Consider the following 13,983-nt stretch of genomic DNA (forward strand, 5'->3'; position numbering starts at 1 on the left):
TTTTGAACGATTCAGTGGTCTCATTTGCGCACTGTTCAGCAGGAAGAGAAAAAATATTTCCCCATGGAGCACCTCTGATAAGATCCCTGATGGCTTCCCAGTCAGCCTTTTTATAATATCTCGTTGTTTTGAGCAATGGCTCTTCAGTTTTGGGTCTAGAGTTTAGCGCGATTTCGACCATTATCACTGCATGGTCGGCATTCCCGAGTAGGCTGTCAGCATTTGTTATACAATCATCGAGAACTGTAGTCAGAAACAGATCTAGAAGTGATGCGTGTTGTTTTTGCTGATCAGGGAAACGGGTTGGAAATGTAACCATTTGTGATAGGGAGTGAGATATAGAGAAGCTATGTGTTGTGCTGCCCGCTGCGTCTGTGTAAGTAGAGAATCCAAGCCAGTTTTTGTGGTGGACATTAAAGTCACCAAATACATGTACTTGTGTGCTAGTGTCGAGGGAGAGTGCTGTGTCAATGCTGTTAACAACAACTCAATTTTTTGTAGTGTTTGTAAGCATTTGGTAGACAAAAAGTGCAGTGACATGATAAGTTAAGAAATGATAATTACTTTCTGTGCAAGAAATATAAGACAATGGAGACTGATGAGAACTCAAATGTGGAGAAAATATATTTGAATAGCGAAACTAATGAAGTTTCTCAGAAATTTTGTAATCTGGGTGATACTATTTGAGCATAGGATGCAGCTAGTGTTGTAATATCTTTGTCTATATTTTTTATAGACGCACTTTTATGACATGCGTGCCATAGTATATACACTTTTACTTGATTTTACTAAATTTAAAAAGTTATTCTAGCAAATTACCTATCAATTTAATAAACAAGAATAGTGTAAGAACTAAATTTCACTTGAAAATACTATGAAAAAATGATTTTTTAAATGTTAATAATCAAGTAAAAAAAAATGGAATTTTTACTTAATTAAATAATTCGAAATAAAAAAATGATTTTTGTTTTAATTTAATTATCTTTATTGTGCAATAATAATATCAGTTTGAAATAGGTTAACCTTGAAAAAAAAACTTGTTAATAGCCGTTTTGATACAAAAAATCCATTGATGTTGGCTCACAACTACGAATTCTGAATAGAGGCATGTGAGCGAGAAAAAGCGAAAGTAAAATCAGGGAGACAGCATCTACATAAGAGCCTTTCTTTCTTTCGCTGATATTTACCTTTTCGCCTATGCTGACGGCCAGTCTGCAGGTTCTATAAATTTGCTGACCATGGTGGACAGATAAATAAATATCAAACCAACTTGGTTAGGTGAGAGAAGGAATTAACAAAATCTTTCTCTCTCTCTCTCTCTCTCTCTCTCTCTCTCTCTCTCTCTCTCTCTCTCTCTCTCTCTCTCTCTCACACACACACACACACACAAAACTTTCTCTTTAGAGTAAGAAAAGAACAGGCCAACCCTCTGACCTCTCTCTCACCTCTTTTACGAACTAAGCGCCCTCCTCTCTCGGGCTGCTGTTGTTAGACTGTGTCTATTTCCTTTCTTCTCTTTTCCCTCTATTTAAACACATATACGTATGTGACTCGTGTGGGCCGCGGAGGCGGGGTGTAGGTAGAAAAAGAAAGAGCAAGGTGGTTTGTCAGATAGAGAGAAAGTTAGAAGGCCCGTGCGCTTGGCAAGTTAAGTGAGTGTCCCAGTGTCTCTCTACACACAGAAATTCTTCTCAACTTTTAAGATCTCAACATTTTTAATTTAAGAAAAAAAAAAGGGACCACACTCACGCATAAGATATACATATATATTAACCCTGATGCAGCTAGCTTTCTTTTTTTAAAGAAAAACAATCATAAAAAAAGAAGTTAAACAAAGAAAAACAAAAAAGCGCATTTTTTTAAGCAGAAGTGAAAACTTTTCGATATTTTGATTATACCCAGCCAGCTAAGATATCTGACTTCTCCCTGCGATAAAAAGGTATGCTACGTATTAATATCTCATTTCTTTTCAGCAACATAAGATCCATAAATTTGTAGATTGACAACCTCAATTAAGTAATAGCTATTCCTTCGAAGAAAAAGAGATTCCACCTTTTTAGGCGATTACGTGTGATCACCCTGAAAATGAAAAACTTGGCAAACGAAAAAAAGTTGAAAAAAATTATTTTAGAATTTACAGTTGGGGATCAGTTTCGCATATCAATTTATAATTATTATTCCTCCGTTTCCGGGCCATTCCAACTTTTTTATGGAAATTAATTAAAAAAATAAATAAAATAATTAATAATCCTAAGTCTGAGTGGCATGGTTGTAAAACCACAGATATTAAAAAAAAAAATCCAAAACTATATTCCACAGGAAAAAAAAACAAAAAAAAAAAACAACAACAACAAAAAACTCTTAACTGCCCTAAAACGCTAAAATAGCGAATAAATGGAGGGTCAAACAAAGCTGATAACATTCTGAATAAAAAAAAGAAAATAAAAATAAAAATTCCGCCAGGTTTTCATGATCGCCTAAAAAAGTAGAATTTCATTTTTTTTTTTCATTTTTTTTTTTTTTAGGTGGTGTCCAAAGTTAAAACCGGTAAATGTTACCTTACGCTACAACACCAACCACTCTAATTTGGGTTTTCATAGGTATTCGAGGTCGCTGACAACGAATCTGATAATCAAACCCGTCGCAAATTTACCGTTTGCATGGTATGAACCCCTGGATCCTGGAGATATTTTGCGCTATTAAAACCTACCTACCTTGTGTGTGTAACTTTACCCTCGTGAACTAAATAGGATTATCAACTTCATCGAGTCGGAACAGATCCGATTCAAGATAACAAAACTTGTACACAGACATGACTTGATGTCCTTTCAGACAGAGTTTGATAATAATAATAATAATAATAATAATAATAATAATAATAATAATAATAATGATAATGATAATAATAATAAATAATTAAAAGGAACACATCTCAATATTTTACTGCGGTTTCACCGTAACTTCAATAACTTCAATCGTCAGAAACGTATATCTATCACACACATGTATACACAATGTAAATACATGTGTGCGATAGATATACGTTCATTCAAATGTATATCTATCGCTCACATACATTTGAATGCGAGAATTTTTGCGTTTTTGCTTCTTTTTTTTTACTTACTTATATCGGTTACCCTATACAACATGAAAAATCAACGTTTCGCAGTCGGAAGAGAGTCGAATCAAGACAACAGATTTAATAAATAAACAAAGGACTCTATATCCTTTCTGATAAAGTTTTGTGAGAATAATCCTTAAAGATCACGTTGAAAGCAGAATGCGAGAAAAACCAGTTTAGGTATTGGAAGTAAGTTTGTGTTGTTTTCCTAGACGAGGAATTGTTTCGATTTCAAATTGAGAAAAGCTAGAAAAAGTACGACTGTCAACGGTATGTGGACAAACAATATGGCCATCGAATGTTACTTGGTGTCATATTTATGTGTGTACGATGATTTTAATTTATTTTATTATTATTGCTTACTTGAACGTCAAATTAAACTACTTTTATAAATGATTAATCCTCTACCTCATCGTTTTTCGTAATTTTCGGATATGTTCATTTCATTACTGTGACATGACAAGTAGGTACTATTAGTCTCACTGGGTTTGTATTACTGTACACATAGATTAGAAAAAGTTATCAAAAAAAAACAAATATACAACAAATAAATGTTATCAAAGGCAAGATAAGTTACTTTTCTACCAAACTGGATATATTTTTCGTGTTTTTATTCAATGTAACATGTTTATTCAGCTCGAAAAGCATACAGTGTTTACCGATGTATTGGAAAATTCAAAATGGCGCCCGACTCTCTCTTTAACACGGTAAGTTCAGGAAAAGGTGTTATAAATAATAAACTAGACTAAATACTGTTAGAAATTCGTTCAATATATGTTACCGTGACATAAGGTGATATATATTCGGTGTTTTTTAATAGTATTTTGTCTAGTTTATTATTTATAACACCTTTTCCCAAACTTACAATGTTAAAGAGAGAGTCGGGCGCCATTTTGAATTTTCCAATACATCAGTAAATACTGCATGTTTTTCGAGCTGAATAAACATGTTACATTGAATAAAAACACAAAAAATATATCCAGTTTGGTAGAAAAGTAACTTATCTTGCCTTTGATAACATTTATTTGTTATATATTTGTTTTTTGACAACTTTTTCGAATCTATGTGTACAGTAATACAAATCCGTCTCACTTGAAATTAAATATTTCGATCTTCTAATTTCGTTCTTATAACGAAGAAGCACCTCTCCTTTTCGAAAGAGTTTAGTTGTTGCCGATTGCCTGAGGCACCTTCACCGGGTAATGCTAACGGGGCAGATTTAGATGAATGTTGTATTTGCAAGATGCCTTCTTTTGAAGGAGGGGGGGGGGCTGCGGTAAACAAACTCTTAGGGACAGTTTATCGATTAAACACCAGATTTTCAGATTAAAAAGAGAAAAAATATTTTGATAACATGATTGTTTATTTTTTAGCAGTTCAGTTTGCAATGCTTTTAGCCAACAAAACAAAACAGAGGCAAAAAAATAAATATACAACAAATACTATAGGCAAGATACGTTACTTTTCTGCCTGCTGGATAAGTTGTGTGTGTGTGTGTGTGTGTGTGTGTGTGTGTGTGTGTGTGTGTGTGTGCTCTACCTTATTTCAAAGCGTTTATCTACGTTGAAACAAAAGTAGTATCCAGTCCGTTGAGTTAGAACGAATACAAAAATTGCCATTTGATAATCGCAAAAATAAATAAATAAATAAAATCGTAAATTAAACATAGTAATTGTACAAACTCATTAATAATCCAATAAATGTCACCAATTGCGCGAAAATGTAATATTATACCAGAAATTCGCTAAATCTTCGATTTTTTTTTAGCAATTATTGAGGGTCCAAATAGTTTTAACCAAACCAATTAACAGATTTGATACTAATTTTGTTTCTAAATAAATAAACGCTTTAAAATAGGTTAAAGCATATAATAAAAGAAGTACATTCTTCTTTAGGTCATGGAATTTTGAAGTTAAATGCTTCTTATCAGAAGGGAAGAAACGTCAGAATTACACAGATACAAAAACACAAAAACTTTACATTAGAAATTATATGTGTCTGTGTATGTGTGTATATGTGTGTGTTTTTAAGTCAGTTTTTGTTTTTGTATCTGAATAATCTCGACTTTCTCTTCTTCCGATGAGAAGCATTTATCTTCGAAATGCCATGTCTTAAAGAGGTTTTTCTATCTTTTTTATCCTCTTCCTTCTTTATTGATCTGATGATATAATTATGTTTATATATATTCATCTATATATATATATTCATCCCAAACCAAAATTTTATTTTCATCATATCTAAAAAAAACATTAATGTAGTCATATAGATTTTTGTAAACCATAAACAAAAAACCAAATTTATTTTGGTAGCTCAATTAGCCATCATCGTTCAAAGTTTGTCGAAAAGTTGAAAATTTGTTATCATAGCTCAGAAGCTAAATTCCATAGTATATAACTAACAAGTAAAAAATCCTTATCAATGTAATGCCATCTTGTGGTAAATGAAAATTAATACTAATGAAAACAATAATTATTAGATGAAACGACCTAAACACTAGGCAAAATTCCACTACCAACGGGAAAAAGTGCAAATATGACACAGGAATGCAACTTTGACTGTTCATATCAATTTCATTTCAATAGCTAATGTATTGAATCTTCTTAATATGATTAATAACACATTAGAGATCAAGATAATTTTTTCTTTTAATTATAAATTGATAAAACCACTCAATTGTGGACCTTGTAAAAGCAGTCAAACAGACAATTTGGTAAAAAGGGCAAAAAAGGGTTTAAAAAAATGAGTCAAAAATATACGTTACTGAAATTGCTGTAAAAATGTAACCATTGGAAGTTAAAACTTTGCAACTTTACTAATTTTTGGGTGAGGAATTAAAAAAAAAATGTTTGCCTTGTTTCTAATTACAAAACTTTTTGCCACAGAAATATTTTTACTTTAGGGAATTTAAACTCGCCAAAAAAGGGCCAACAAATTTAGAAATTTGTTATACAAAAAGTCACAAGTCATTTTTTCAAGCAATGAAAAACTTTCAACTTAACAGACAAGTAAACAAGTAAGATATTTTATAGACAGAGGTCTTACTACAATTCCTTTCCTTATTGATTTTCTCTCAGAATTCTTTCATAGGCTTCTGCTGTGGTAGATATATCAAGAACACTCCAAATCCTACCATGACTTGAAACCGACATTACCTCAAAACCCCACCTGTAAACAAATGCTGACTCTACCTGTGCAGTGTCATCTGACAAAGGCCATCGCAAAAAAAATCTTTTCGACCTTTGGTTTACGATAAAAAAATTTATTACAGCGCTGGATGCAGATATAACCTCAATGACTTGGCCAATGTAAAAGTTGGTGTCATAGTAGACAGCAGCCCATTGTCCTTGATGCTCATAACTGAAAATATCCTGAGATGGTTCTTCATCACAAATGCAGGAGTTATCTGAATGTTCATCAGATTCACTAAGGGACTTTTTTTTTGTTGCTTTGGAGGTGGAAATGAATCAACTGGATTTCTTCTCAAGTAGTCAGAGAAAGCAGCTTCCAGTTGAACTTTATTTCCACTGGTGTTGATTTTGACACCTAACACAACCTTGAGATATCTCCGTTCAAGTTTATCAAAAACATCTGATAGAACATATAGGTCTCGGAGTACTTCTACAGTTTATCACCGAAAATGGGGACGCCATTTTTTTCTGTGCACCTGTCGTTAAAATCCGAGGGAGAAATCAGTATTTTAAACTATGACCGAAGCATGAAATAAATAACAAAAACAAAAAATAATAATAAAATAAAATAAGCTAGATAATCATTTTTCGCTTTCATTTAAATTAATTTGTTGTTGGCCCTTTAAAGTTGCTTTAATTAAAAAGAAATGTTTCATTAAAATTATTTATTTGTTCGGAAAAAAACCCATTTTATAAAAATCCAATGTTGCTTTCATTACAAAATTATTTTATTAAAATTATATTTTCTTACGCAAACTTTTCAATAAATGTTTTTACAATTATATTTTGATAGATTTTTATACAGTAAATGTTTGGTTTTCAAATGGCGCTCTCGGCCAGTTTAGACAATTATGAATATGTCCTTTTCATTTTCTGTTTTTAATAATAATAATGAATACACACGCACACACACACACACACACACACACACACACACACACACACACACACACACACACACACACGTTTCATGAAAAACTTTCCCGTTTTCATTACTTAAATCAAAACATTTTCAATTAAATAATTACGGATATATGTTCTCTTTCACTTTATTTACTTTTTTTCATAGTTCTTTCCGGAAGTAATTAATATCTAGTTTAATTTTTTTGTTATTTCTAACTTCGGTCATAGTTTAAAATACTGATTTCTCCCTCGGATTTTAACGACAGATGCACGAAAAAAAAATAGCGCCTTTATTTTCGGCGATAAACTGTAGAAGTAGCGTCTCGGGAATTATTAAATAAACAACAAAAAAAAAATGATTTTTACAGTGAAATTAATTTTTTCACATAACTTTTAATATTTTCAGTTCTTATTTTTTAAGTAATGTACAGTGTAATTAAAAAATAATTTAACAAAATCTTCAAATTTATTAAAAATACCCGATAGAACATAAACAAAAAAAAATGCACATTTTTACGTGAAATTAATTTTTTATTTACACATGACTTGTTGCACGTAACTTAAAACTTAGCTATATTTTGTTATTTTTTTTAAAGTAATGTAATTGTACAGTCTAACAAAAAAATAATTTAAGAAAATGTTAGATATATCAAAAACGCCCGACAGAACATAAGAGAATTAAATAAGTAAACAAAAAAATGAGGCACATTTTTTTAAATGAAAAAATAAATTTCCGTGAGATACACGCAACTAAAAATGTATTTTGGTTTAAAATGTACCCAGTTTAATTTTGAAAGATAATTTAACAATGCTGAAATTTATTCAACCGAAAAAGATAAAGCAAAGAACATATGAAAGTTTGAAAGAAGATATAGAAAATAAACTGACATTATTTTTTAAATTGTAAATTTTCATTTCTTTTATTAACGCACTAAAAATATTATTTTAAACAATAACTTTCTATAACTTTTAAATAAACAAAAACAAAGTCACTTAAGAACTTTGATAAAAACATAATGAAACAAGTTGTTTGTTTACGTTTTCCTTGAGTCGTGAGGCTGGTTCGCTCGTTGGTGCTGATAGTTGATTTTCGTGATGATACTTTGTAATTCGGTCACTTGGGATTAAGTTGTAAATCTCGATGTGTAGGTACAGTCACTTTTATTAGTGGCGCTCCTTGATTTATGAGCATAGTTATATGACACCAACAGATTATTAAAGAGGGGATATTTCTCTACAAAATGGTACAATTTTCGGAATTTTTTCAATTGAATTTCTTTCATATTTCTTTCACTGAAGTTTTCAAGTTGGATTTTTTGTGAAAAACAACATAAAACCCTTTTTTAAGCTCACCATATTGATAAGTGACCCTTTTTCTTTAAAATGATACTTTTTATACGTAGAGACTCACAATATCGCGCGCACCAAATTTGAAAAACACCAACATTTTTTATATAAAAAATAAAGCAGCATTAACCAAAATTAGTGACATAATTTGAAGTAACCTGGAAAAAAAAAACTATTAAAGACACAAGAAAAAAAATTATATATCTATAAAGCAAAAAGATTAAATTTTATTTAAATCAAAACTTTATGAAAATAACCAAAAAAATAAACGAGATATCGCAAGTTGAAGTTAAAGGAAATTTAACTTTATTTACCAGTTTTCGTATCCTAAACTAGGTTAGTTTCGGATACCTCGATCTATATATGTATATTTCTGTAGAAATATATTTTCTTATATATATCAATCCTTATTTAAGAAGCTCAATGTAATTACAGAGCAATATAGAGAATAAATGACAAAAAGTTATATTCCAAAAGTCATGATGTTGACCATCTTATAATTTATTCCTTTAATTCAGTTGACTTATACAATTCTTGACAGTATCTGTTTCGTAGCACAAAATCGATCATTTAATTATTATATCAATCAGTGAATCTATTATGCCCTAAACTCATCAAAAGAAATAGCAACAATCAATCTGTCAAAAGGAATTGAAATGTGATTTGACATGATTAAAATCCGAAAATTGGAAGAGAGATTGATATAATAATTAAGTGATTGATTTTGCGCTACGAAACAGATACTGTCAAGAATTGTAAATGTCAACTGAATTAAAGGAATAAATTACAAGATGGTCAACATCATGAATTTTGGAATATAACTTTTTGTCATTTATTCTCTATATATGTATATATTCATATATTCATATATATATATATATATATATATAATACGGTATGATCGCGTTGACACACCGGTTCTCATCAGATCACTAAAGTTAAGCAACGTCGAGCCTGATTATAACCAGATGGGTGACCATGTGGGAATTCTAGGTGCTACATATGATCTCTGCTTATCTCAGCATTTGTTTCCAGTCGTTCTGTACATACACTTCACTTGCCACGGGTATTTAACAATGTCGAGTTAGGAGAGGTGTGGTTGGAGATTGCGCACCTGCCACTACAATTTCACGCACAGGTATCCCTGAAAAAGACTGTATATATATATATATATATATATATATATATATATATATATATATACCGTGCCGACAAAAAGAAAGTCCACACTTGTATTTTTTTCAAATACTGCAAATTTAAGCTTAATTTAATGTAACTGTTTAAACAACCTCTACCTCATTTGATTAGACTTTTATTCCTCTATAATTTTACCTGTTCATATTTGACTTTTAATTGAAATATTCTAGTGTTCACGTCAATTGAAAAAAATAACTTCAAATTGAGGAGGCAAAAAGAAAGTCCGCATCAACAAATTCACTTAAAACCAGCTTAAATTATTGCCCCTAAATCAGTTTAAAATATCCACCAACAGGCAACAAAGCATCTCTAATTTTAATTGTTGTTGTTCCAGGTTATACAACGTAACATTTAGTCCATATGTAGCGACTTTCTCTTAGTGATCGTCAGGAGCTTATTAATCTCCACCTTTCTGGTTTATCCAATCGAGAAATCAGCCGTAGATTGAAATGTGATGAGAAAACAGAACAAAAGACTGTGCAAAAGCACTAACACCCCGGCAGTGTTCGTGATGCCCCTAAATCTTGTCATCCTAGAGTTACTTCTAACAGGGAAGATAATGCCATCAAGATCCGCAGCCTAAGAAACAGATTTGAAGCAGCTCCCAAAATCCAACAACAGTGCAATCTTGTTAAAAAGTGCTCTCTTTCTACTGTCAAGAACAGATTAAAGGAATTTAATTTGCAAGGATATGTTGCAAGACGCAAGCCAATGATTTCTGTAAAGAATAGAAAGCGCCGTCTGGACTTTGTAAGATGCAATGAAGATCATGACTCTTCATTTTGGTCAAAAGTGCTTTTTATCGACGAAAGCAAGTTCAATAGGCTAGGCAATGATGGTAGGCAGTATGTCTGTCGGAGGAAAGATGAAGAATTTAATTCCAGGTGCTCAGTTTCAACGCTGCAAAGTGATGGAAGTTCAGTTTTGGTGTGGGGCATTATTAGTGCCAATGGTCCAGGGCCTATAGTTCGCTTGAAGGTCAAATTAATTCGACCAAGTACGTTAATATGTTGACTGAACATTTTCTACCCTACTTTGGTCGGAATTTGGATGATAATCCCATCTTCATGCAGGATAATGCTCCCATTCGCACAGCTGGCAATGTCAAAACGTTCCTGGTAGAGCATGATATTCCATGCTTGAATTGACCTGCACAATCTCCAGACCTCAATTCTATCGAAAACGTATGGCATTACATCAAGCAACAGCTACGCAATGATAAGATTTCAAATTTGGAAGAACATTGGACAAAAATTAAAGAAAAGTGTGATGCCCTTTCCCTAGAGTATTGCTGCAGTCTAATTCGAGAAATTCCCAAAAGATTGCAGGCTGTCAAATTGCAGAAGAACTATGCTACTAAATATTAACGTGTTCATTGTGTTCCTATTGTATTTGTGGTGCATTAATGCCCTAAAGTTACATTTAAATAACAATTTTTCATTGTGCGGACTTTCTTTTTGCCTCCTCATATTGAAGTTATTTTTTTAAGTTCACGTGAACACTAGAATATTTCAATTAAAAGTCAAATATGAACAGGTAAAATTATAGAAGAATAAAAGACCAATCAAATGAGGTATAGTTTGTTTGATCAGTTACATTAAATTTAGCTTAAATTTGCAGTTTTTGAAAAAATTATGAGTGTGGACTTTCTTTTTGCCGCCTGTATATATATATATATATATATATATATATATATATATATATATATATATATATTCATCTCCCTCTCTCTCTCTCTCTCTATATATATATATATATATATATATATATATATATATATATATATACTAGCATGGGTGCCCAGCGTTGCCCGGGTGTTTGGAGGTGTATGCTGAGCAAAAAATAACAAACAAAAAAAAACGGTAATTTTTTTTAACTTTGACCCCTATTATGACCTCTTAACATTTATTGTTTTGGGCTCAAATCAAGTTATTAAGTTAGATCCATGTCCAAAGAACCTATATCTAAAATGTCAAGTGTTTAGACCTAAAATTGTCGGAGGAGTTTGGTATAGTTCCCAAAGGTCAAATCGTTGACTTTTGACCCCTTAACAGCCGAATTTCTAGCCGAAACCCGATCGCATAGATTTTTCCAAATCCCAGTACCCTGTATATCTAATTTCGAGTTTATAGACTAAAAATTGACAGAGTTATTGCTTAGGGAAATGTAAACAGATACACAGACACACAGACAGACACACAGACACACAGACACATTCACTTAATGAATGACAAAAGTTTATATTCCAAATTTCATGATGTTGACCATCTTACAATTTATTTCTTTAAGTACGTTGACATTCACAATTCTTGACAACAACTCTTTCATAGCGCAAAATCATTCATTTAATTATCAATCAATGAATCTATTCTGCCTTTAATTCCTCAGAAGAAATAGCAACAATCAATCCATTAAAAGAAAATTGAATGCATATGAGCATGACTACAAAATCTGAAAATTGGACAAGAGAAGTTACAATTACCTTTTATTTTTTATTTTATTACGCCATTTTGAATTTACTAGTAAAGTCACTAAAATTTAAATTTCCGCTTCATAAATTAAGGATTGGTATAAATAAAAGGTGACATATAATTGAAAAGAAAAAAACATATTTCCACAATGAGATGGATTAGATCACGGATTAATGAATGTTGTGGTTCCAATTCTTACAAAATATTTTAGGAAGGAAATAGTTTTATATAAGACAATCCCTGCCAAATAAAATTGCTCAATATACTAGATAAAGCAAGTTAAAAATTACAATTTTTATATTTAAATTTCATTCAGAAAAAAAATAATTTCCCCAAAAAAACTTATTGTTTGAGCAAAGAATACAGCATTTAAAGTAATTTCCTTAATCCATGAATTTTCAATGTAGGCTCATCTCCTCATAAGCAAAATATTAATTCTGGTTTGATATAATTTTGTTATTTAACACATACATGGAAAAAGAGTTGAAAAAAAAGGTTATGGGTTTTTGGTATCTAAATAGAATGTTAATTCTTGAATAGAAAAGAATGCTATTCGGTTCCAGGTTGCCATATTGAAGATCAAATCGAATTATGTTCAATATAGTATCCAGAGTGTAAGGTAATATTCCTTTGCGAATGCAGAATTTTAAATTTATTCGGTCTAAGTTTTTGGTAATGTAAGATCAGTAGAAAGACGTTCTCTTTTCATAAAGAAAAATCCCAATCTTTCTACTGATCTTATATTAACAAAAACTGGGATCGAATAAATCTAAAATTCTGCATTCGCAAAGAAATATTGCCTTACACTCTGGAAACTATATCGAACATAATTGGATTTTACCTTTAATGTGTTAATCTCCGACCAATCTGGAACCTACTGCTGAGATTTAGAACTTGCCAAAAAAGGTGGTATATCTATAATAATGGTTTGGACAGGCCACAAGCATAAAAACCTTAAGCAAAATTCATCCTAAAGCAGCAAAACTGAAGCTGGCCTGCCAGGACACTATATGTATAAATTTGGGCATATTTTATTGGTTTGAAAATATAGGTTCTTTTTTATCAATTGTCGTAAAATTTTAACCATAGAATAGTATTATAATCTTCAAAAAGTCTACAAATTTTCATATAGTTGTCCCATAGAACCAAATAGAACCAAAGATATGAGCATTTCAATATTCAATTTAGTTACCAGCATATATATATATATATATATATATATATATATATATATATATATATATATATATATATATTAGTGTTGGGTCGATTAATCAGAATCAGAATCGGAAATCAGAAAAATCAACAAATTTGGGGGTATCGGAATCGGTACTGGAATCGAAAAAATTGGTGCCTATTTTCCGATGCCAAAACGATTCTTTTAATCGTCTTTTTTTATTTGATTTTGTTTAAAGCAAAATATTGCTGGTAATAATGATAAAATAATAAATCTTTATTGATTTTAAACTACTAGAAAAGCTAAATCTATAGATTATCCTCCACAAGTGTATTTTTTATGTTTAGGAAAATATCTGCATACTCAACATGTGTTTTTTTTTACAGAAATTTGGGAAAATACCAACTCTATAGTTAAATATTTAGAGATTTATAAAAAAAAATCGGAATCAGTAATTGTATCGGAATTGGGAATTTAGTATGGAATTGATAATTGTATCAGAATCAGAAAAAATACTGGAATCGTCCTATTACTAATATATATATATATATATATATATATATATATATATATATATAT

General features: G+C 31.0%; 2 protein-coding genes across 3 annotated transcripts in view; one reads left to right on the forward strand and one right to left on the reverse strand.

Annotated features, from left to right (window-relative positions):
- LOC145240429 (uncharacterized) overlaps positions 1-13,983 on the reverse strand; it is a 78,015-nt gene that overhangs the window by 61,201 nt on the left and 2,831 nt on the right. The gene's annotated exons all lie outside the window — the stretch shown is intronic.
- Positions 1,554-13,983, forward strand: part of LOC145296168 (uncharacterized) — a 111,818-nt gene continuing 99,388 nt past the window's right edge. The window contains exon 1 of one of the 2 annotated variants that reach the window (XM_080142378.1): positions 1,554-1,939. The gene's annotated coding sequence lies outside the window, so the exon portion shown is untranslated. The remainder of the gene's footprint in view (positions 1,940-13,983) is intronic. The other variant, XM_080142381.1, reaches the window with a different exon arrangement.

Source organism: Euprymna scolopes, chromosome 2, assembly GCF_053919585.1.
Source record: "Euprymna scolopes isolate OS-2025 chromosome 2, ASM5391958v1, whole genome shotgun sequence".
Lineage (NCBI taxonomy): Eukaryota > Metazoa > Mollusca > Cephalopoda > Sepiida > Sepiolidae > Euprymna > Euprymna scolopes.